This window comes from Pleurodeles waltl, unplaced genomic scaffold (assembly GCF_031143425.1).
Source record: "Pleurodeles waltl isolate 20211129_DDA unplaced genomic scaffold, aPleWal1.hap1.20221129 scaffold_72, whole genome shotgun sequence".
Taxonomy (NCBI): Eukaryota; Metazoa; Chordata; class Amphibia; order Caudata; family Salamandridae; genus Pleurodeles; species Pleurodeles waltl.
Genome location: NW_027150393.1, coordinates 1958835 through 1979791, shown reverse-complemented (window position 1 = coordinate 1979791; position 20957 = coordinate 1958835). Strand labels below are relative to the sequence as shown.

The 20957-nt window shown below is 48.6% G+C and overlaps 11 non-coding genes across 11 annotated transcripts; all 11 read left to right on the top strand.

The window, feature by feature from the left end:
* Positions 1-2519: 2519 nt before the first annotated feature.
* Positions 2520-2591, top strand: TRNAP-AGG (transfer RNA proline (anticodon AGG)). The gene has a single exon. It is a non-coding gene; the product is annotated as a tRNA-Pro (tRNA).
* Positions 2592-3359: 768 nt separating this feature from the next.
* TRNAL-CAA (transfer RNA leucine (anticodon CAA)) lies at positions 3360-3471 on the top strand. Its single transcript has 2 exons — positions 3360-3397; positions 3426-3471. It is a non-coding gene; the product is annotated as a tRNA-Leu (tRNA).
* A 2621-nt stretch (positions 3472-6092) lies between these two features.
* TRNAP-AGG (transfer RNA proline (anticodon AGG)) lies at positions 6093-6164 on the top strand. The gene has a single exon. It is a non-coding gene; the product is annotated as a tRNA-Pro (tRNA).
* A 767-nt stretch (positions 6165-6931) lies between these two features.
* TRNAL-CAA (transfer RNA leucine (anticodon CAA)) lies at positions 6932-7043 on the top strand. Its single transcript has 2 exons — positions 6932-6969; positions 6998-7043. It is a non-coding gene; the product is annotated as a tRNA-Leu (tRNA).
* A 2631-nt stretch (positions 7044-9674) lies between these two features.
* TRNAP-AGG (transfer RNA proline (anticodon AGG)) lies at positions 9675-9746 on the top strand. The gene has a single exon. It is a non-coding gene; the product is annotated as a tRNA-Pro (tRNA).
* A 768-nt stretch (positions 9747-10514) lies between these two features.
* On the top strand, positions 10515-10626 carry TRNAL-CAA (transfer RNA leucine (anticodon CAA)). Its single transcript has 2 exons — positions 10515-10552; positions 10581-10626. It is a non-coding gene; the product is annotated as a tRNA-Leu (tRNA).
* A 2622-nt stretch (positions 10627-13248) lies between these two features.
* On the top strand, positions 13249-13320 carry TRNAP-AGG (transfer RNA proline (anticodon AGG)). Its single transcript has one exon. It is a non-coding gene; the product is annotated as a tRNA-Pro (tRNA).
* Positions 13321-14088: 768 nt separating this feature from the next.
* On the top strand, positions 14089-14200 carry TRNAL-CAA (transfer RNA leucine (anticodon CAA)). Its single transcript has 2 exons — positions 14089-14126; positions 14155-14200. It is a non-coding gene; the product is annotated as a tRNA-Leu (tRNA).
* A 2622-nt stretch (positions 14201-16822) lies between these two features.
* TRNAP-AGG (transfer RNA proline (anticodon AGG)) lies at positions 16823-16894 on the top strand. Its single transcript has one exon. It is a non-coding gene; the product is annotated as a tRNA-Pro (tRNA).
* Positions 16895-17662: 768 nt separating this feature from the next.
* Positions 17663-17774, top strand: TRNAL-CAA (transfer RNA leucine (anticodon CAA)). Its single transcript has 2 exons — positions 17663-17700; positions 17729-17774. It is a non-coding gene; the product is annotated as a tRNA-Leu (tRNA).
* A 2633-nt stretch (positions 17775-20407) lies between these two features.
* Positions 20408-20479, top strand: TRNAP-AGG (transfer RNA proline (anticodon AGG)). Its single transcript has one exon. It is a non-coding gene; the product is annotated as a tRNA-Pro (tRNA).
* Positions 20480-20957: the final 478 nt, after the last annotated feature.

Sequence of the window (20957 nt, the reverse complement as noted above, 5' to 3'; positions counted from 1 at the left end):
GCCCTCAATCAAAATTCTGTGTATTACTGGAAGGGGCGTCTCAGGCACACCTTCTGTTAGAGCTGCACTTTATGACAGTAACTACCATGCTGGTTTCTACTTAAGCAGTTGATTCTATCGTTTGAAGTGAGGCTCTCCTGCCACCTTTTGGGCAAAGAAGACTCTGCCCCTGCAACAACACAGGCAGACAAGCTCAAACTAGGTTTCTTGGTTAGGTGGGCGGAGCATATTGGCAATGGTGCCTCTTCGTGACTTGCAATTTACATGAAGAAGACAGAGAGGCAGCTGGGAGTAGGCAGTACCCATGAACCCCTGAACACTGTCTTGCGACTAGCACACAATTCTGAAATGAGGCGGGGGAAAGGAGGTGATTTCCCCATCAAGGGCCATTCCGGGAAATCAGCCACCCTGCGTCTCCCAGGTGAGTGTTTCAGGCCTATGAGCCACTAATATAAATCTCGCCTGATCGAGCCTGATCGAGCGCTGACCGAGCAAGTGTGCTTGAATCCAAGAGGCATGCTCCTCTGGCTCAAGAGCTAGCAGGCCCTTCAGTGCTTCTGGTTGGGAAATCTAAGGTGCAAGGGTCCATGACTAGCAGCGGGTTACAACTACCAGAAAGGGTCTGCTTTTCACATCAGTCCCCTAGTTCAGCTCACTGGCACAGGGCATTTTGACTACCTCTTGCCTTGCTAGAGACAAACAAAAAATCCTTGACAGAAAACATCAATTGCTATGGCACGCTTAGAGAGAGAGAGCCTCCAAATGGCCCTGCTTTTCTGAAAGACGCTTCAGAAGATGTTTCAAATGACTATGCAGCGGCAGTCTAGTTGGTATAGGGGTATGATTCTCGCTTCGGGTGTGAGAGGACCTCGGTTCAAATCCCAGACAAACCCCTACCTTTAGAGGTTCAGTCTGTGTTTTAAACAGGAGTATTTCTGCTTTTCACTCTTGTAAGATGTCATGTTGCAATGCAATACATGCTTTATACTGGCGTCGAGACGGTTCAGCATCATGAAGGTATGCGAGATTTCTTTGCAACTGCTTTTCTGTGCTGGAGCAGCAGTGCTCGTAGGAACATTAAATGCACAGTGCTTCTCCATGGTAATTTCGGGTCCAGTTCTGAAATCACCTCTTGGAATGAAAGTGATCCCAGTTCCTTTCTTCCAAGGGAAGAGATTGTGTTCCGGAAGGCTCAGCTTTGAGCGTCATGAACATTGGCCCTCATCCTTGCATCCCAGTCCAATGCATAGCCACATAAAGCAAGCAGGTGTGTCTGTTTCCATAGTGTGGTGGTTCCAGTACAATGCATAGCCACATGAAGCAAGCCGGCAAGTGTGTCTGCTTGTGTAGTGTAGTGGTTATCATGCGCACCTCACATGCGAAAGGTCCCTGGTTCGAGTCGCTGGGCTTTTTCACAGTATTTGCATTTCCTGCCTCACCTGACAGGCAAGCTGAGATAAAAGAGACTGTGTCTATCCCTCACCATTGTGAGGTACTACGCTCCTGGGGCATCTGTCACAGCTCACCAAGAGGAGTTGCGCCAGCTTACGGCAGTCAGTTGCTCACTGTTTGACCTTTGCAATGAAGCCTGAGCCTACAGCATTCAAGCCAGCCAAGGAAGGAAGGTACGAGAGCGAAAATAGCTTTCCTGCCCTCACCAAGAACACACACCTTGAGCAAATAAAGTGCCAGACTTACAAGGCCCTATCGCCACCGGAGCATCACTTTTAGTGACGCCCCGGTGGCACTATGCACTGCGCGGTATTTACAAGATGGCGTTCAGCCACTTTTTGTGGCTTAACACCACCTTGTAAATACGGCCCCTTAGCACGCAGCGCGTTCCCTGGAAGGGGCGTGCAATGGGTGTTGTTGGGAGTGTGCCACAGCAACACCATAGCATTTTGATGCTGCTCCAGATTTAGGAGTTGGCGTAAATCTGCGTCAGCGCCAAAATCCAACGCCATCCCAGGGGTGTCGTTAGAGTGGCGCACTGAGGAGAAATGTTTTCATTTCTCCTTGTTTTTGCTCTTGCTATGTGTGATGCATTCTGCAGCACACATAGAAGTAAGAGCAAATCACCATTGAAGATTTTTTTTTTGGGCAGGAAGGTGTCCCTTCCTGCACAAAAACAATTTCCCCCTCAACGCAGTCATCCTTGTACCATGGTGCAAGAACGGCTGCGTTGGCGCTCAGCAGCTAATTTAGAGCTGGCGCAGGGGGAAGCACAGGGGTGCGCTGTATTCTACTAAATACGGCGCTTTCCTGCATTTTGAAAATGACGGCACGTGGGGCTTGTAAATTTGGCACAGCGTCGCGCTTAGTCATTTTCTTGTAAATCTGGGCCAAAATGTCTAAAGGATAGAGGCTTTTTATGTCATGTTCGATGAAGACCATGCAAATGACTCTAGTCGTACTGCAAAAGAGAGCACCATGTGCAGTTTCTTGCTTTGGGATGTAGTCTCCCACTCTCTGTCACCAATCCTCCGAGCAGGGTCGGAGCCGTTGCATTTCTGTGCCCAGGCTCGTTGGTCTAGGGGTATGATTCTCGCTTAGGGTGCGAGAGGTCCCGGGTTCAAATCCCGGACGAGCCCATTTTAGCGGAAAACAATCAAATCCTGCTCAAAATACACAACCCCTCAACATTTCTCATTTTACTCGAAGCATTGTTGCGCAAAACATATTTTTTGCCTCAGGCGAAAAATGGATTACAATGCCTTTGCTTCCTTCCTGCTTGCTCTCAGTGCGCCCTGTGTGATGATTTCACAGGCTCTCCTTCCTGGCATTTAGGCATCAGATATTTGTCTGTCTCTGCCCGCAGCTATGGGATTTTTCAGGACGTCTGAGTGTATGCATGCTGGCCGACACCGCTGCAATTTTCACACTTACCCCTCGCATTCCGAGCAACTGCTGATAAAGTATAGAGGAAATCGTGCAAACATATGAGGGGAACTGTGCTCCTTCAGTAAAATCAGCAAGCTTGTTTCTGTAGTGTAGTGGTTATCACGTTCGCCTCACACGCGAAAAGTCACCGGTTTGAGACCGGACAGAAACACTTGGCAGCAGCAGCTTTTGTGTTTGCTCCCTAAAACCTCAGTCTCTCTCAATGCACACTTAGACAGAAATGACCTTTAAAAACTTGTGACCTGTGTAAAACGTGCTTTACTATTGCAGGACGCTAAAAAGTTATCTGCATCCCTCGGTGGTCGTGCTTGTGCATTGTTTCTTGTTCTGTTTTTTTTTTTTTTTCTTGGCCATGTTATATTGTGGGGCCTTTAAAGCTGTGACTTTGATAGGAACATTGCAAGCGGCAAAATCAACAAGTGCAGACTGAAGAGTCCGACCTGCACACTGTTTTGGCTGTCAGGATGGCCGAGTGGTCTAAGGCGCCAGACTCAAGAGAGCTTGATCTTCAGTGAAGCTGAGCCTTCTGGTCTCTTCATGGAGGCGTGGGTTCAAATCCCACTTCTGACAGGTGTATTTTCTTCCCTTAAATCTTGCTCTGCTTGCAGAGCCAGCTCCTCAGACCACTATCTTTGGAAGCTGCTGTGGCATGTGAGGAGAAATCCACCAACCCATTGGCTGGGCCCTCAATCAAAATTCTGTGTATTACTGGAAGGGGCGTCTCAGGCACACCTTCTGTTAGAGCTGCACTTTATGACAGTAACTACCATGCTGGTTTCTACTTAAGCAGTTGATTCTATCGTTTGAAGTGAGGCTCTCCTGCCACCTTTTGGGCAAAGAAGACTCTGCCCCTGCAACAACACAGGCAGACAAGCTCAAACTAGGTTTCTTGGTTAGGTGGGCGGAGCATATTGGCAATGGTGCCTCCTCGTGACTTGCAATTTACATGAAGAAGACAGAGAGGCAGCTGGGAGTAGGCAGTACCCATGAACCCCTGAACACTGTCTTGCGACTAGCACACAATTCTGAAATGAGGCGGGGGAAAGGAGGTGATTTCCCCATCAAGGGCCATTCCGGGAAATCAGCCACCCTGCGTCTCCCAGGTGAGTGTTTCAGGCCTATGAGCCACTAATATAAATCTCGCCTGATCGAGCGCTGACCGAGCAAGTGTGCTTGAATCCAAGAGGCATGCTCCTCTGGCTCAAGAGCTAGCAGGCCCTTCAGTGCTTCTGGTTGGGAAATCTAAGGTGCAAGGGTCCATGACTAGCAGCGGGTTACAACTACCAGAAAGGGTCTGCTTTTCACATCAGTCCCCTAGTTCAGCTCACTGGCACAGGGCATTTTGACTACCTCTTGCCTTGCTAGAGACAAACAAAAAATCCTTGACAGAAAACATCAATTGCTATGGCACGCTTAGAGAGAGAGAGCCTCCAAATGGCCCTGCTTTTCTGAAAGACGCTTCAGAAGATGTTTCAAATGACTATGCAGCGGCAGTCTAGTTGGTATAGGGGTATGATTCTCGCTTCGGGTGTGAGAGGACCTCGGTTCAAATCCCAGACAAACCCCTACCTTTATAGGTTCAGTCTGTGTTTTAAACAGGAGTATTTCTGCTTTTCACTCTTGTAAGATGTCATGTTGCAATGCAATACATGCTTTATACTGGCGTCGAGACGGTTCAGCATCATGAAGGTATGCGAGATTTCTTTGCAACTGCTTTTCTGTGCTGGAGCAGCAGTGCTCGTAGGAACATTAAATGCACAGTGCTTCTCCATGGTAATTTCGGGTCCAGTTCTGAAATCACCTCTTGGAATGAAAGTGATCCCAGTTCCTTTCTTCCAAGGGAAGAGATTGTGTTCCGGAAGGCTCAGCTTTGAGCGTCATGAACATTGGCCCTCATCCTTGCATCCCAGTCCAATGCATAGCCACATAAAGCAAGCAGGTGTGTCTGTTTCCATAGTGTGGTGGTTCCAGTACAATGCATAGCCACATGAAGCAAGCCGGCAAGTGTGTCTGCTTGTGTAGTGTAGTGGTTATCATGCGCACCTCACATGCGAAAGGTCCCTGGTTCGAGTCGCTGGGCTTTTTCACAGTATTTGCATTTCCTGCCTCACCTGACAGGCAAGCTGAGATAAAAGAGACTGTGTCTATCCCTCACCATCGTGAGGTACTACGCTCCTGGGGCATCTGTCACAGCTCACCAAGAGGAGTTGCGCCAGCTTACGGCAGTCAGTTGCTCACTGTTTGACCTTTGCAATGAAGCCTGAGCCTACAGCATTCAAGCCAGCCAAGGAAGGAAGGTACGAGAGCGAAAATAGCTTTCCTGCCCTCACCAAGAACACACACCTTGAGCAAATAAAGTGCCAGACTTACAAGGCCCTATCGCCACCGGAGCATCACTTTTAGTGACGCCCCGGTGGCACTATGCACTGCGCGGTATTTACAAGATGGCGTTCAGCCACTTTTTGTGGCTTAACACCACCTTGTAAATACGGCCCCTTAGCACGCAGCGCGTTCCCTGGAAGGGGCGTGCAATGGGTGTTGTTGGGAGTGTGCCACAGCAACACCATAGCATTTTGATGCTGCTCCAGATTTAGGAGTTGGCGTAAATCTGCGTCAGCGCCAAAATCCAACGCCATCCCAGGGGTGTCGTTAGAGTGGCGCACTGAGGAGAAATGTTTTCATTTGTCCTTGTTTTTGCTCTTGCTATGTGTGATGCATTCTGCAGCACACATAGAAGTAAGAGCAAATCACCATTGAAGATTTTTTTTTTGGGCAGGAAGGTGTCCCTTCCTGCACAAAAACAATTTCCCCCTCAACGCAGTCATCCTTGTACCATGGTGCAAGAACGGCTGCGTTGGCGCTCAGCAGCTAATTTAGAGCTGGCGCAGGGGGAAGCACAGGGGTGCGCTGTATTCTACTAAATACGGCGCTTTCCTGCATTTTGAAAATGACGGCACGTGGGGCTTGCAAATTTGGCACAGCGTCGCGCTTAGTCATTTTCTTGTAAATCTGGGCCAAAATGTCTAAAGGATAGAGGCTTTTTATGTCATGTTCGATGAAGACCATGCAAATGACTCTAGTCGTACTGCAAAAGAGAGCACCATGTGCAGTTTCTTGCTTTGGGATGTAGTCTCCCACTCTCTGTCACCAATCCTCCGAGCAGGGTCGGAGCCGTTGCATTTCTGTGCCCAGGCTCGTTGGTCTAGGGGTATGATTCTCGCTTAGGGTGCGAGAGGTCCCGGGTTCAAATCCCGGACGAGCCCATTTTAGCGGAAAACAATCAAATCCTGCTCAAAATACACAACCCCTCAACATTTCTCATTTTACTCGAAGCATTGTTGCGCAAAACATATTTTTTGCCTCAGGCGAAAAATGGATTACAATGCCTTTGCTTCCTTCCTGCTTGCTCTCAGTGCGCCCTGTGTGATGATTTCACAGGCTCTCCTTCCTGGCATTTAGGCATCAGATATTTGTCTGTCTCTGCCCGCAGCTATGGGATTTTTCAGGACGTCTGAGTGTATGCATGCTGGCCGACACCGCTGCAATTTTCACACTTACCCCTCGCATTCCGAGCAACTGCTGATAAAGTATAGAGGAAATCGTGCAAACATATGAGGGGAACTGTGCTCCTTCAGTCAAATCAGCAAGCTTGTTTCTGTAGTGTAGTGGTTATCACGTTCGCCTCACACGCGAAAAGTCCCTGGTTTGAGACCGGGCAGAAACACTTGGCAGCAGCAGCTTTTGTGTTTGCTCCCTAAAACCTCAGTCTCTCTCAATGCACACTTAGACAGAAATGACCTTTAAAAACTTGTGACCTGTGTAAAACGTGCTTTACTATTGCAGGACGCTAAAAAGTTATCTGCATCCCTCGGTGGTCGTGCATGTGCATTGTTTCTTGTTCTGTTTTTTTTTTTTTTCTTGGCCATGTTATATTGTGGGGCCTTTAAAGCTGTGACTTTGATAGGAACATTGCAAGCGGCAAAATCAACAAGTGCAGACTGAAGAGTCCGACCTGCACACTGTTTTGGCTGTCAGGATGGCCGAGTGGTCTAAGGCGCCAGACTCAAGAGAGCTTGATCTTCAGTGAAGCTGAGCCTTCTGGTCTCTTCATGGAGGCGTGGGTTCAAATCCCACTTCTGACAGGTGTATTTTCTTCCCTTAAATCTTGCTCTGCTTGCAGAGCCAGCTCCTCAGACCACTATCTTTGGAAGCTGCTGTGGCATGTGAGGAGAAATCCACCAACCCATCGGCTGGGCCCTCAATCAAAATTCTGTGTATTACTGGAAGGGGCGTCTCAGGCACACCTTCTGTTAGAGCTGCACTTTATGACAGTAACTACCATGCTGGTTTCTACTTAAGCAGTTGATTCTATCGTTTGAAGTGAGGCTCTCCTGCCACCTTTTGGGCAAAGAAGACTCTGCCCCTGCAACAACACAGGCAGACAAGCTCAAACTAGGTTTCTTGGTTAGGTGGGCGGAGCATATTGGCAATGGTGCCTCTTCGTGACTTGCAATTTACATGAAGAAGACAGAGAGGCAGCTGGGAGTAGGCAGTACCCATGAACCCCTGAACACTGTCTTGCGACTAGCACACAATTCTGAAATGAGGCGGGGGAAAGGAGGTGATTTCCCCATCAAGGGCCATTCCGGGAAATCAGCCACCCTGCGTCTCCCAGGTGAGTGTTTCAGGCCTATGAGCCACTAATATAAATCTCGCCTGATCGAGCCTGATCGAGCGCTGACCGAGCAAGTGTGCTTGAATCCAAGAGGCATGCTCCTCTGGCTCAAGAGCTAGCAGGCCCTTCAGTGCTTCTGGTTGGGAAATCTAAGGTGCAAGGGTCCATGACTAGCAGCGGGTTACAACTACCAGAAAGGGTCTGCTTTTCACATCAGTCCCCTAGTTCAGCTCACTGGCACAGGGCATTTTGACTACCTCTTGCCTTGCTAGAGACAAACAAAAAATCCTTGACAGAAAACATCAATTGCTATGGCACGCTTAGAGAGAGAGAGCCTCCAAATGGCCCTGCTTTTCTGAAAGACGCTTCAGAAGATGTTTCAAATGACTATGCAGCGGCAGTCTAGTTGGTATAGGGGTATGATTCTCGCTTCGGGTGTGAGAGGACCTCGGTTCAAATCCCAGACAAACCCCTACCTTTAGAGGTTCAGTCTGTGTTTTAAACAGGAGTATTTCTGCTTTTCACTCTTGTAAGATGTCATGTTGCAATGCAATACATGCTTTATACTGGCGTCGAGACGGTTCAGCATCATGAAGGTATGCGAGATTTCTTTGCAACTGCTTTTCTGTGCTGGAGCAGCAGTGCTCGTAGGAACATTAAATGCACAGTGCTTCTCCATGGTAATTTCGGGTCCAGTTCTGAAATCACCTCTTGGAATGAAAGTGATCCCAGTTCCTTTCTTCCAAGGGAAGAGATTGTGTTCCGGAAGGCTCAGCTTTGAGCGTCATGAACATTGGCCCTCATCCTTGCATCCCAGTCCAATGCATAGCCACATAAAGCAAGCAGGTGTGTCTGTTTCCATAGTGTGGTGGTTCCAGTACAATGCATAGCCACATGAAGCAAGCCGGCAAGTGTGTCTGCTTGTGTAGTGTAGTGGTTATCATGCGCACCTCACATGCGAAAGGTCCCTGGTTCGAGTCGCTGGGCTTTTTCACAGTATTTGCATTTCCTGCCTCACCTGACAGGCAAGCTGAGATAAAAGAGACTGTGTCTATCCCTCACCATCGTGAGGTACTACGCTCCTGGGGCATCTGTCACAGCTCACCAAGAGGAGTTGCGCCAGCTTACGGCAGTCAGTTGCTCACTGTTTGACCTTTGCAATGAAGCCTGAGCCTACAGCATTCAAGCCAGCCAAGGAAGGAAGGTACGAGAGCGAAAATAGCTTTCCTGCCCTCACCAAGAACACACACCTTGAGCAAATAAAGTGCCAGACTTACAAGGCCCTATCGCCACCGGAGCATCACTTTTAGTGACGCCCCGGTGGCACTATGCACTGCGCGGTATTTACAAGATGGCGTTCAGCCACTTTTTGTGGCTTAACACCACCTTGTAAATACGGCCCCTTAGCACGCAGCGCGTTCCCTGGAAGGGGCGTGCAATGGGTGTTGTTGGGAGTGTGCCACAGCAACACCATAGCATTTTGATGCTGCTCCAGATTTAGGAGTTGGCGTAAATCTGCGTCAGCGCCAAAATCCAACGCCATCCCAGGGGTGTCGTTAGAGTGGCGCACTGAGGAGAAATGTTTTCATTTCTCCTTGTTTTTGCTCTTGCTATGTGTGATGCATTCTGCAGCACACATAGAAGTAAGAGCAAATCACCATTGAAGATTTTTTTTTTGGGCAGGAAGGTGTCCCTTCCTGCACAAAAACAATTTCCCCCTCAACGCAGTCATCCTTGTACCATGGTGCAAGAACGGCTGCGTTGGCGCTCAGCAGCTAATTTAGAGCTGGCGCAGGGGGAAGCACAGGGGTGCGCTGTATTCTACTAAATACGGCGCTTTCCTGCATTTTGAAAATGACGGCACGTGGGGCTTGTAAATTTGGCACAGCGTCGCGCTTAGTCATTTTCTTGTAAATCTGGGCCAAAATGTCTAAAGGATAGAGGCTTTTTATGTCATGTTCGATGAAGACCATGCAAATGACTCTAGTCGTACTGCAAAAGAGAGCACCATGTGCAGTTTCTTGCTTTGGGATGTAGTCTCCCACTCTCTGTCACCAATCCTCCGAGCAGGGTCGGAGCCGTTGCATTTCTGTGCCCAGGCTCGTTGGTCTAGGGGTATGATTCTCGCTTAGGGTGCGAGAGGTCCCGGGTTCAAATCCCGGACGAGCCCATTTTAGCGGAAAACAATCAAATCCTGCTCAAAATACACAACCCCTCAACATTTCTCATTTTACTCGAAGCATTGTTGCGCAAAACATATTTTTTGCCTCAGGCGAAAAATGGATTACAATGCCTTTGCTTCCTTCCTGCTTGCTCTCAGTGCGCCCTGTGTGATGATTTCACAGGCTCTCCTTCCTGGCATTTAGGCATCAGATATTTGTCTGTCTCTGCCCGCAGCTATGGGATTTTTCAGGACGTCTGAGTGTATGCATGCTGGCCGACACCGCTGCAATTTTCACACTTACCCCTCGCATTCCGAGCAACTGCTGATAAAGTATAGAGGAAATCGTGCAAACATATGAGGGGAACTGTGCTCCTTCAGTAAAATCAGCAAGCTTGTTTCTGTAGTGTAGTGGTTATCACGTTCGCCTCACACGCGAAAAGTCACCGGTTTGAGACCGGACAGAAACACTTGGCAGCAGCAGCTTTTGTGTTTGCTCCCTAAAACCTCAGTCTCTCTCAATGCACACTTAGACAGAAATGACCTTTAAAAACTTGTGACCTGTGTAAAACGTGCTTTACTATTGCAGGACGCTAAAAAGTTATCTGCATCCCTCGGTGGTCGTGCTTGTGCATTGTTTCTTGTTCTGTTTTTTTTTTTTTTTCTTGGCCATGTTATATTGTGGGGCCTTTAAAGCTGTGACTTTGATAGGAACATTGCAAGCGGCAAAATCAACAAGTGCAGACTGAAGAGTCCGACCTGCACACTGTTTTGGCTGTCAGGATGGCCGAGTGGTCTAAGGCGCCAGACTCAAGAGAGCTTGATCTTCAGTGAAGCTGAGCCTTCTGGTCTCTTCATGGAGGCGTGGGTTCAAATCCCACTTCTGACAGGTGTATTTTCTTCCCTTAAATCTTGCTCTGCTTGCAGAGCCAGCTCCTCAGACCACTATCTTTGGAAGCTGCTGTGGCATGTGAGGAGAAATCCACCAACCCATCGGCTGGGCCCTCAATCAAAATTCTGTGTATTACTGGAAGGGGCGTCTCAGGCACACCTTCTGTTAGAGCTGCACTTTATGACAGTAACTACCATGCTGGTTTCTACTTAAGCAGTTGATTCTATCGTTTGAAGTGAGGCTCTCCTGCCACCTTTTGGGCAAAGAAGACTCTGCCCCTGCAACAACACAGGCAGACAAGCTCAAACTAGGTTTCTTGGTTAGGTGGGCGGAGCATATTGGCAATGGTGCCTCCTCGTGACTTGCAATTTACATGAAGAAGACAGAGAGGCAGCTGGGAGTAGGCAGTACCCATGAACCCCTGAACACTGTCTTGCGACTAGCACACAATTCTGAAATGAGGCGGGGGAAAGGAGGTGATTTCCCCATCAAGGGCCATTCCGGGAAATCAGCCACCCTGCGTCTCCCAGGTGAGTGTTTCAGGCCTATGAGCCACTAATATAAATCTCGCCTGATCGAGCGCTGACCGAGCAAGTGTGCTTGAATCCAAGAGGCATGCTCCTCTGGCTCAAGAGCTAGCAGGCCCTTCAGTGCTTCTGGTTGGGAAATCTAAGGTGCAAGGGTCCATGACTAGCAGCGGGTTACAACTACCAGAAAGGGTCTGCTTTTCACATCAGTCCCCTAGTTCAGCTCACTGGCACAGGGCATTTTGACTACCTCTTGCCTTGCTAGAGACAAACAAAAAATCCTTGACAGAAAACATCAATTGCTATGGCACGCTTAGAGAGAGAGAGCCTCCAAATGGCCCTGCTTTTCTGAAAGACGCTTCAGAAGATGTTTCAAATGACTATGCAGCGGCAGTCTAGTTGGTATAGGGGTATGATTCTCGCTTCGGGTGTGAGAGGACCTCGGTTCAAATCCCAGACAAACCCCTACCTTTAGAGGTTCAGTCTGTGTTTTAAACAGGAGTATTTCTGCTTTTCACTCTTGTAAGATGTCATGTTGCAATGCAATACATGCTTTATACTGGCGTCGAGACGGTTCAGCATCATGAAGGTATGCGAGATTTCTTTGCAACTGCTTTTCTGTGCTGGAGCAGCAGTGCTCGTAGGAACATTAAATGCACAGTGCTTCTCCATGGTAATTTCGGGTCCAGTTCTGAAATCACCTCTTGGAATGAAAGTGATCCCAGTTCCTTTCTTCCAAGGGAAGAGATTGTGTTCCGGAAGGCTCAGCTTTGAGCGTCATGAACATTGGCCCTCATCCTTGCATCCCAGTCCAATGCATAGCCACATAAAGCAAGCAGGTGTGTCTGTTTCCATAGTGTGGTGGTTCCAGTACAATGCATAGCCACATGAAGCAAGCCGGCAAGTGTGTCTGCTTGTGTAGTGTAGTGGTTATCATGCGCACCTCACATGCGAAAGGTCCCTGGTTCGAGTCGCTGGGCTTTTTCACAGTATTTGCATTTCCTGCCTCACCTGACAGGCAAGCTGAGATAAAAGAGACTGTGTCTATCCCTCACCATCGTGAGGTACTACGCTCCTGGGGCATCTGTCACAGCTCACCAAGAGGAGTTGCGCCAGTTTACGGCAGTCAGTTGCTCACTGTTTGACCTTTGCAATGAAGCCTGAGCCTACAGCATTCAAGCCAGCCAAGGAAGGAAGGTACGAGAGCGAAAATAGCTTTCCTGCCCTCACCAAGAACACACACCTTGAGCAAATAAAGTGCCAGACTTACAAGGCCCTATCGCCACCGGAGCATCACTTTTAGTGACGCCTCCGGTGGCACTATGCACTGCGCGGTATTTACAAGATGGCGTTCAGCCACTTTTTGTGGCTTAACACCACCTTGTAAATACGGCCCCTTAGCACGCAGCGCGTTCCCTGGAAGGGGCGTGCAATGGGTGTTGTTGGGAGTGTGCCACAGCAACACCATAGCATTTTGATGCTGCTCCAGATTTAGGAGTTGGCGTAAATCTGCGTCAGCGCCAAAATCCAACGCCATCCCAGGGGTGTCGTTAGAGTGGCGCACTGAGGAGAAATGTTTTCATTTCTCCTTGTTTTTGCTCTTTCTATGTGTGATGCATTCTGCAGCACACATAGAAGTAAGAGCAAATCACCATTGAAGATTTTTTTTTGGGGCAGGAAGGTTTCCCTTCCTGCACAAAAACAATTTCCCCCTCAACGCAGTCATCCTTGTACCATGGTGCAAGAACGGCTGCGTTGGCGCTCAGCAGCTAATTTAGAGCTGGCGCAGGGGGAAGCACAGGGGTGCGCTGTATTCTACTAAATACGGCGCTTTCCTGCATTTTGAAAATGACGGCACGTGGGGCTTGCAAATTTGGCACAGCGTCGCGCTTAGTCATTTTCTTGTAAATCTGGGCCAAAATGTCTAAAGGATAGAGGCTTTTTATGTCATGTTCGATGAAGACCATGCAAATGACTCTAGTCGTACTGCAAAAGAGAGCACCATGTGCAGTTTCTTGCTTTGGGATGTAGTCTCCCACTCTCTGTCACCAATCCTCCGAGCAGGGTCGGAGCCGTTGCATTTCTGTGCCCAGGCTCGTTGGTCTAGGGGTATGATTCTCGCTTAGGGTGCGAGAGGTCCCGGGTTCAAATCCCGGACGAGCCCATTTTAGCGGAAAACAATCAAATCCTGCTCAAAATACACAACCCCTCAACATTTCTCATTTTACTCGAAGCATTGTTGCGCAAAACATATTTTTTGCCTCAGGCGAAAAATGGATTACAATGCCTTGGCTTCCTTCCTGCTTGCTCTCAGTGCGCCCTGTGTGATGATTTCACAGGCTCTCCTTCCTGGCATTTAGGCATCAGATATTTGTCTGTCTCTGCCCGCAGCTATGGGATTTTTCAGGACGTCTGAGTGTATGCATGCTGGCCGACACCGCTGCAATTTTCACACTTACCCCTCGCATTCCGAGCAACTGCTGATAAAGTATAGAGGAAATCGTGCAAACATATGAGGGGAACTGTGCTCCTTCAGTCAAATCAGCAAGCTTGTTTCTGTAGTGTAGTGGTTATCACGTTCGCCTCACACGCGAAAAGTCCCCGGTTTGAGACCGGGCAGAAACACTTGGCAGCAGCAGCTTTTGTGTTTGCTCCCTAAAACCTCAGTCTCTCTCAATGCACACTTAGACAGAAATGACCTTTAAAAACTTGTGACCTGTGTAAAACGTACTTTACTATTGCAGGACGCTAAAAAGTTATCTGCATCCCTCGGTGGTCGTGCATGTGCATTGTTTCTTGTTCTGTTTTTTTTTTTTTTTCTTGGCCATGTTATATTGTGGGGCCTTTAAAGCTGTGACTTTGATAGGAACATTGCAAGCGGCAAAATCAACAAGTGCAGACTGAAGAGTCCGACCTGCACACTGTTTTGGCTGTCAGGATGGCCGAGTGGTCTAAGGCGCCAGACTCAAGAGAGCTTGATCTTCAGTGAAGCTGAGCCTTCTGGTCTCTTCATGGAGGCGTGGGTTCAAATCCCACTTCTGACAGGTGTATTTTCTTCCCTTAAATCTTGCTCTGCTTGCAGAGCCAGCTCCTCACACCACTATCTTTGGAAGCTGCTGTGGCATGTGAGGAGAAATCCACCAACCCATCGGCTGGGCCCTCAATCAAAATTCTGTGTATTACTGGAAGGGGCGTCTCAGGCACACCTTCTGTTAGAGCTGCACTTTATGACAGTAACTACCATGCTGGTTTCTACTTAAGCAGTTGATTCTATCGTTTGAAGTGAGGCTCTCCTGCCACCTTTTGGGCAAAGAAGACTCTGCCCCTGCAACAACACAGGCAGACAAGCTCAAACTAGGTTTCTTGGTTAGGTGGGCGGAGCATATTGGCAATGGTGCCTCCTCGTGACTTGCAATTTACATGAAGAAGACAGAGAGGCAGCTGGGAGTAGGCAGTACCCATGAACCCCTGAACACTGTCTTGCGACTAGCACACAATTCTGAAATGAGGCGGGGGAAAGGAGGTGATTTCCCCATCAAGGGCCATTCCGGGAAATCAGCCACCCTGCGTCTCCCAGGTGAGTGTTTCAGGCCTATGAGCCACTAATATAAATCTCGCCTGATCGAGCGCTGACCGAGCAAGTGTGCTTGAATCCAAGAGGCATGCTCCTCTGGCTCAAGAGCTAGCAGGCCCTTCAGTGCTTCTGGTTGGGAAATCTAAGGTGCAAGGGTCCATGACTAGCAGCGGGTTACAACTACCAGAAAGGGTCTGCTTTTCACATCAGTCCCCTAGTTCAGCTCACTGGCACAGGGCATTTTGACTACCTCTTGCCTTGCTAGAGACAAACAAAAAATCCTTGACAGAAAACATCAATTGCTATGGCACGCTTAGAGAGAGAGAGCCTCCAAATGGCCCTGCTTTTCTGAAAGACGCTTCAGAAGATGTTTCAAATGACTATGCAGCGGCAGTCTAGTTGGTATAGGGGTATGATTCTCGCTTCGGGTGTGAGAGGACCTCGGTTCAAATCCCAGACAAACCCCTACCTTTATAGGTTCAGTCTGTGTTTTAAACAGGAGTATTTCTGCTTTTCACTCTTGTAAGATGTCATGTTGCAATGCAATACATGCTTTATACTGGCGTCGAGACGGTTCAGCATCATGAAGGTATGCGAGATTTCTTTGCAACTGCTTTTCTGTGCTGGAGCAGCAGTGCTCGTAGGAACATTAAATGCACAGTGCTTCTCCATGGTAATTTCGGGTCCAGTTCTGAAATCACCTCTTGGAATGAAAGTGATCCCAGTTCCTTTCTTCCAAGGGAAGAGATTGTGTTCCGGAAGGCTCAGCTTTGAGCGTCATGAACATTGGCCCTCATCCTTGCATCCCAGTCCAATGCATAGCCACATAAAGCAAGCAGGTGTGTCTGTTTCCATAGTGTGGTGGTTCCAGTACAATGCATAGCCACATGAAGCAAGCCGGCAAGTGTGTCTGCTTGTGTAGTGTAGTGGTTATCATGCGCACCTCACATGCGAAAGGTCCCTGGTTCGAGTCGCTGGGCTTTTTCACAGTATTTGCATTTCCTGCCTCACCTGACAGGCAAGCTGAGATAAAAGAGACTGTGTCTATCCCTCACCATCGTGAGGTACTACGCTCCTGGGGCATCTGTCACAGCTCACCAAGAGGAGTTGCGCCAGTTTACGGCAGTCAGTTGCTCACTGTTTGACCTTTGCAATGAAGCCTGAGCCTACAGCATTCAAGCCAGCCAAGGAAGGAAGGTACGAGAGCGAAAATAGCTTTCCTGCCCTCACCAAGAACACACACCTTGAGCAAATAAAGTGCCAGACTTACAAGGCCCTATCGCCACCGGAGCATCACTTTTAGTGACGCCTCCGGTGGCACTATGCACTGCGCGGTATTTACAAGATGGCGTTCAGCCACTTTTTGTGGCTTAACACCACCTTGTAAATACGGCCCCTTAGCACACAGCGCGTTCCCTGGAAGGGGCGTGCAATGGGTGTTGTTGGGAGTGTGCCACAGCAACACCATAGCATTTTGATGCTGCTCCAGATTTAGGAGTTGGCGTAAATCTGCGTCAGCGCCAAAATCCAACGCCATCCCAGGGGTGTCGTTAGAGTGGCGCACTGAGGAGAAATGTTTTCATTTCTCCTTGTTTTTGCTCTTGCTATGTGTGATGCATTCTGCAGCACACATAGAAGTAAGAGCAAATCACCATTGAAGATTTTTTTTTTGGGCAGGAAGGTGTCCCTTCCTGCACAAAAACAATTTCCCCCTCAACGCAGTCATCCTTGTACCATGGTGCAAGAACGGCTGCGTTGGCGCTCAGCAGCTAATTTAGAGCTGGCGCAGGGGGAAGCACAGGGGTGCGCTGTATTCTACTAAATACGGCGCTTTCCTGCATTTTGAAAATGACGGCACGTGGGGCTTGCAAATTTGGCACAGCGTCGCGCTTAGTCATTTTCTTGTAAATCTGGGCCAAAATGTCTAAAGGATAGAGGCTTTTTATGTCATGTTCGATGAAGACCATGCAAATGACTCTAGTCGTACTGCAAAAGAGAGCACCATGTGCAGTTTCTTGCTTTGGGATGTAGTCTCCCACTCTCTGTCACCAATCCTCCGAGCAGGGTCGGAGCCGTTGCATTTCTGTGCCCAGGCTCGTTGGTCTAGGGGTATGATTCTCGCTTAGGGTGCGAGAGGTCCCGGGTTCAAATCCCGGACGAGCCCATTTTAGCGGAAAACAATCAAATCCTGCTCAAAATACACAACCCCTCAACATTTCTCATTTTACTCGAAGCATTGTTGCGCAAAACATATTTTTTGCCTCAGGCGAAAAATGGATTACAATGCCTTGGCTTCCTTCCTGCTTGCTCTCAGTGCGCCCTGTGTGATGATTTCACAGGCTCTCCTTCCTGGCATTTAGGCATCAGATATTTGTCTGTCTCTGCCCGCAGCTATGGGATTTTTCAGGACGTCTGAGTGTATGCATGCTGGCCGACACCGCTGCAATTTTCACACTTACCCCTCGCATTCCGAGCAACTGCTGATAAAGTATAGAGGAAATCGTGCAAACATATGAGGGGAACTGTGCTCCTTCAGTCAAATCAGCAAGCTTGTTTCTGTAGTGTAGTGGTTATCACGTTCGCCTCACACGCGAAAAGTCCCCGGTTTGAGACCGGGCAGAAACACTTGGCAGCAGCAGCTTTTGTGTTTGCTCCCTAAAACCTCAGTCTCTCTCAATGCACACTTAGACAGAAATGACCTTTAAAAACTTGTGACCTGTGTAAAACGTGCTTTACTATTGCAGGACGCTAAAAAGTTATCTGCATCCCTCGGTGGTCGTGCATGTGCATTGTTTCTTGTTCTGTTTTTTTTTTTTTTTCTTGGCCATGTTATATTGTGGGGCCTTTAAAGCTGTGACTTTGATAGGAACATTGCAAGCGGCAAAATCAACAAGTGCAGACTGAAGAGTCCGACCTGCACACTGTTTTGGCTGTCAGGATGGCCGAGTGGTCTAAGGCGCCAGACTCAAGAGAGCTTGATCTTCAGTGAAGCTGAGCCTTCTGGTCTCTTCATGGAGGCGTGGGTTCAAATCCCACTTCTGACAGGTGTATTTTCTTCCCTTAAATCTTGCTCTGCTTGCAGAGCCAGCTCCTCACACCACTATCTTTGGAAGCTGCTGTGGCATGTGAGGAGAAATCCACCAACCCATCGGCTGGGCCCTCAATCAAAATTCTGTGTATTACTGGAAGGGGCGTCTCAGGCACACCTTCTGTTAGAGCTGCACTTTATGACAGTAACTACCATGCTGGTTTCTACTTAAGCAGTTGATTCTATCGTTTGAAGTGAGGCTCTCCTGCCACCTTTTGGGCAAAGAAGACTCTGCCCCTGCAACAACACAGGCAGACAAGCTCAAACTAGGTTTCTTGGTTAGGTGGGCTGAGCATATTGGCAATGGTGCCTCCTCGTGACTTGCAATTTACATGAAGAAGACAGAGAGGCAGCTGGGAGTAGGCAGTACCCATGAACCCCTGAACACTGTCTTGCGACTAGCACACAATTCTGAAATGAGGCGGGGGGAAAGGAGGTGATTTCCCCATCAAGGGCCATTCCGGGAAATCAGCCACCCTGCGTCTCCCAGGTGAGTGTTTCAGGCCTATGAGCCACTAATATAAATCTCGCCTGATAGAGCCTCATCGAGCGCTGACCGAGCAAGTGTGCTTGAATCCAAGAGGCATGCTCCTCTGGCTCAAGAGCTAGCAGGCCCTTCAGTGCTTCTGGTTGGGAAATCTAAGGTGCAAGGGTCCATGACTAGCAGCGGGTTACAACTACCAGAAAGGGTCTGCTTTTCACATCAGTCCCCTAGTTCAGCTCACTGGCACAGGGCATTTTGACTACCTCTTGCCTTGCTAGAGACAAACAAAAAATCCTTGACAGAAAACATCAATTGCTATGGCACGCTTAGAGAGAGAGAGCCTCCAAATGGCCCTGCTTTTCTGAAAGACGCTTCAGAAGATGTTTCAAATGACTATGCAGCGGCAGTCTAGTTGGTATAGGGGTATGATTCTCGCTTCGGGTGTGAGAGGACCTCGGTTCAAATCCCAGACAAACCCCTACCTTTAGAGGTTCAGTCTGTGTTTTAAACAGGAGTATTTCTGCTTTTCACTCTTGTAAGATGTCATGTTGCAATGCAATACATGCTTTATACTGGCGTCGAGACGGTTCAGCATCATGAAGGTATGCGAGATTTCTTTGCAACTGCTTTTCTGTGCTGGAGCAGCAGTGCTCGTAGGAACATTAAATGCACAGTGCTTCTCCATGGTAATTTCGGGTCCAGTTCTGAAATCACCTCTTGGAATGAAAGTGATCCCAGTTCCTTTCTTCCAAGGGAAGAGATTGTGTTCCGGAAGGCTCAGCTTTGAGCGTCATGAACATTGGCCCTCATCCTTGCATCCCAGTCCAATGCATAGCCACATAAAGCAAGCAGGTGTGTCTGTTTCCATAGTGTGGTGGTTCCAGTACAATGCATAGCCACATGAAGCAAGCCGGCAAGTGTGTCTGCTTGTGTAGTGTAGTGGTTATCATGCGCACCTCACATGCGAAAGGTCCCTGGTTCGAGTCGCTGGGCTTTTTCACAGTATTTGCATTTCCTGCCTCACCTGACAGGCAAGCTGAGATAAAAGAGACTGTGTCTATCCCTCACCATCGTGAGGTACTACGCTCCTGGGGCATCTGTCACAGCTCACCAAGAGGAGTTGCGCCAGTTTACGGCAGTCAGTTGCTCACTGTTTGACCTTTGCAATGAAGCCTGAGCCTACAGCATTCAAGCCAGCCAAGGAAGGAAGGTACGAGAGCGAAAATAGCTTTCCTGCCCTCACCAAGAACACACACCTTGAGCAAATAAAGTGCCAGACTTACAAGGCCCTATCGCCACCGGAGCATCACTTTTAGTGACGCCTCCGGTGGCACTATGCACTGCGCGGTATTTACAAGATGGCGTTCAGCCACTTTTTGTGGCTTAACACCACCTTGTAAATACGGCCCCTTAGCACACAGCGCGTTCCCTGGAAGGGGCGTGCAATGGGTGTTGTTGGGAGTGTGCCACAGCAACACCATAGCATTTTGATGCTGCTCCAGATTTAGGAGTTGGCGTAAATCTGCGTCAGCGCCAAAATCCAACGCCATCCCAGGGGTGTCGTTAGAGTGGCGCACTGAGGAGAAATGTTTTCATTTCTCCTTGTTTTTGCTCTTTCTATGTGTGATGCATTCTGCAGCACACATAGAAGTAAGAGCAAATCACCATTGAAGATTTTTTTTTGGGGCAGGAAGGTTTCCCTTCCTGCACAAAAACAATTTCCCCCTCAACGCAGTCATCCTTGTACCATGGTGCAAGAACGGCTGCGTTGGCGCTCAGCAGCTAATTTAGAGCTGGCGCAGGGGGAAGCACAGGGGTGCGCTGTATTCTACTAAATACGGCGCTTTCCTGCATTTTGAAAATGACGGCACGTGGGGCTTGCAAATTTGGCACAGCGTCGCGCTTAGTCATTTTCTTGTAAATCTGGGCCAAAATGTCTAAAGGATAGAGGCTTTTTATGTCATGTTCGATGAAGACCATGCAAATGACTCTAGTCGTACTGCAAAAGAGAGCACCATGTGCAGTTTCTTGCTTTGGGATGTAGTCTCCCACTCTCTGTCACCAATCCTCCGAGCAGGGTCGGAGCCGTTGCATTTCTGTGCCCAGGCTCGTTGGTCTAGGGGTATGATTCTCGCGTAGGGTGCGAGAGGTCCCGGGTTCAAATCCCGGACGAGCCCATTTTAGCGGAAAACAATCAAATCCTGCTCAAAATACACAACCCCTCAACATTTCTCATTTTACTCGAAGCATTGTTGCGCAAAACATATTTTTTGCCTCAGGCGAAAAATGGATTACAATGCCTTGGCTTCCTTCCTGCTTGCTCTCAGTGCGCCCTGTGTGATGATTTCACAGGCTCTCCTTCCTGGCATTTAGGCATCAGATATTTGTCTGTCTCTGCCCGCAGCTATGGGATTTTTCAGGACGTCTGAGTGTATGCATGCTGGCCGACACCGCTGCAATTTTCACACTTACCCCTCGCATTCCGAGCAACTGCTGATAAAGTATAGAGGAAATCGTGCAAACATATGAGGGGAACTGTGCTCCTTCAGTCAAATCAGCAAGCTTGTTTCTGTAGTGTAGTGGTTATCACGTTCGCCTCACACGCGAAAAGTCCCCGGTTTGAGACCGGGCAGAAACACTTGGCAGCAGCAGCTT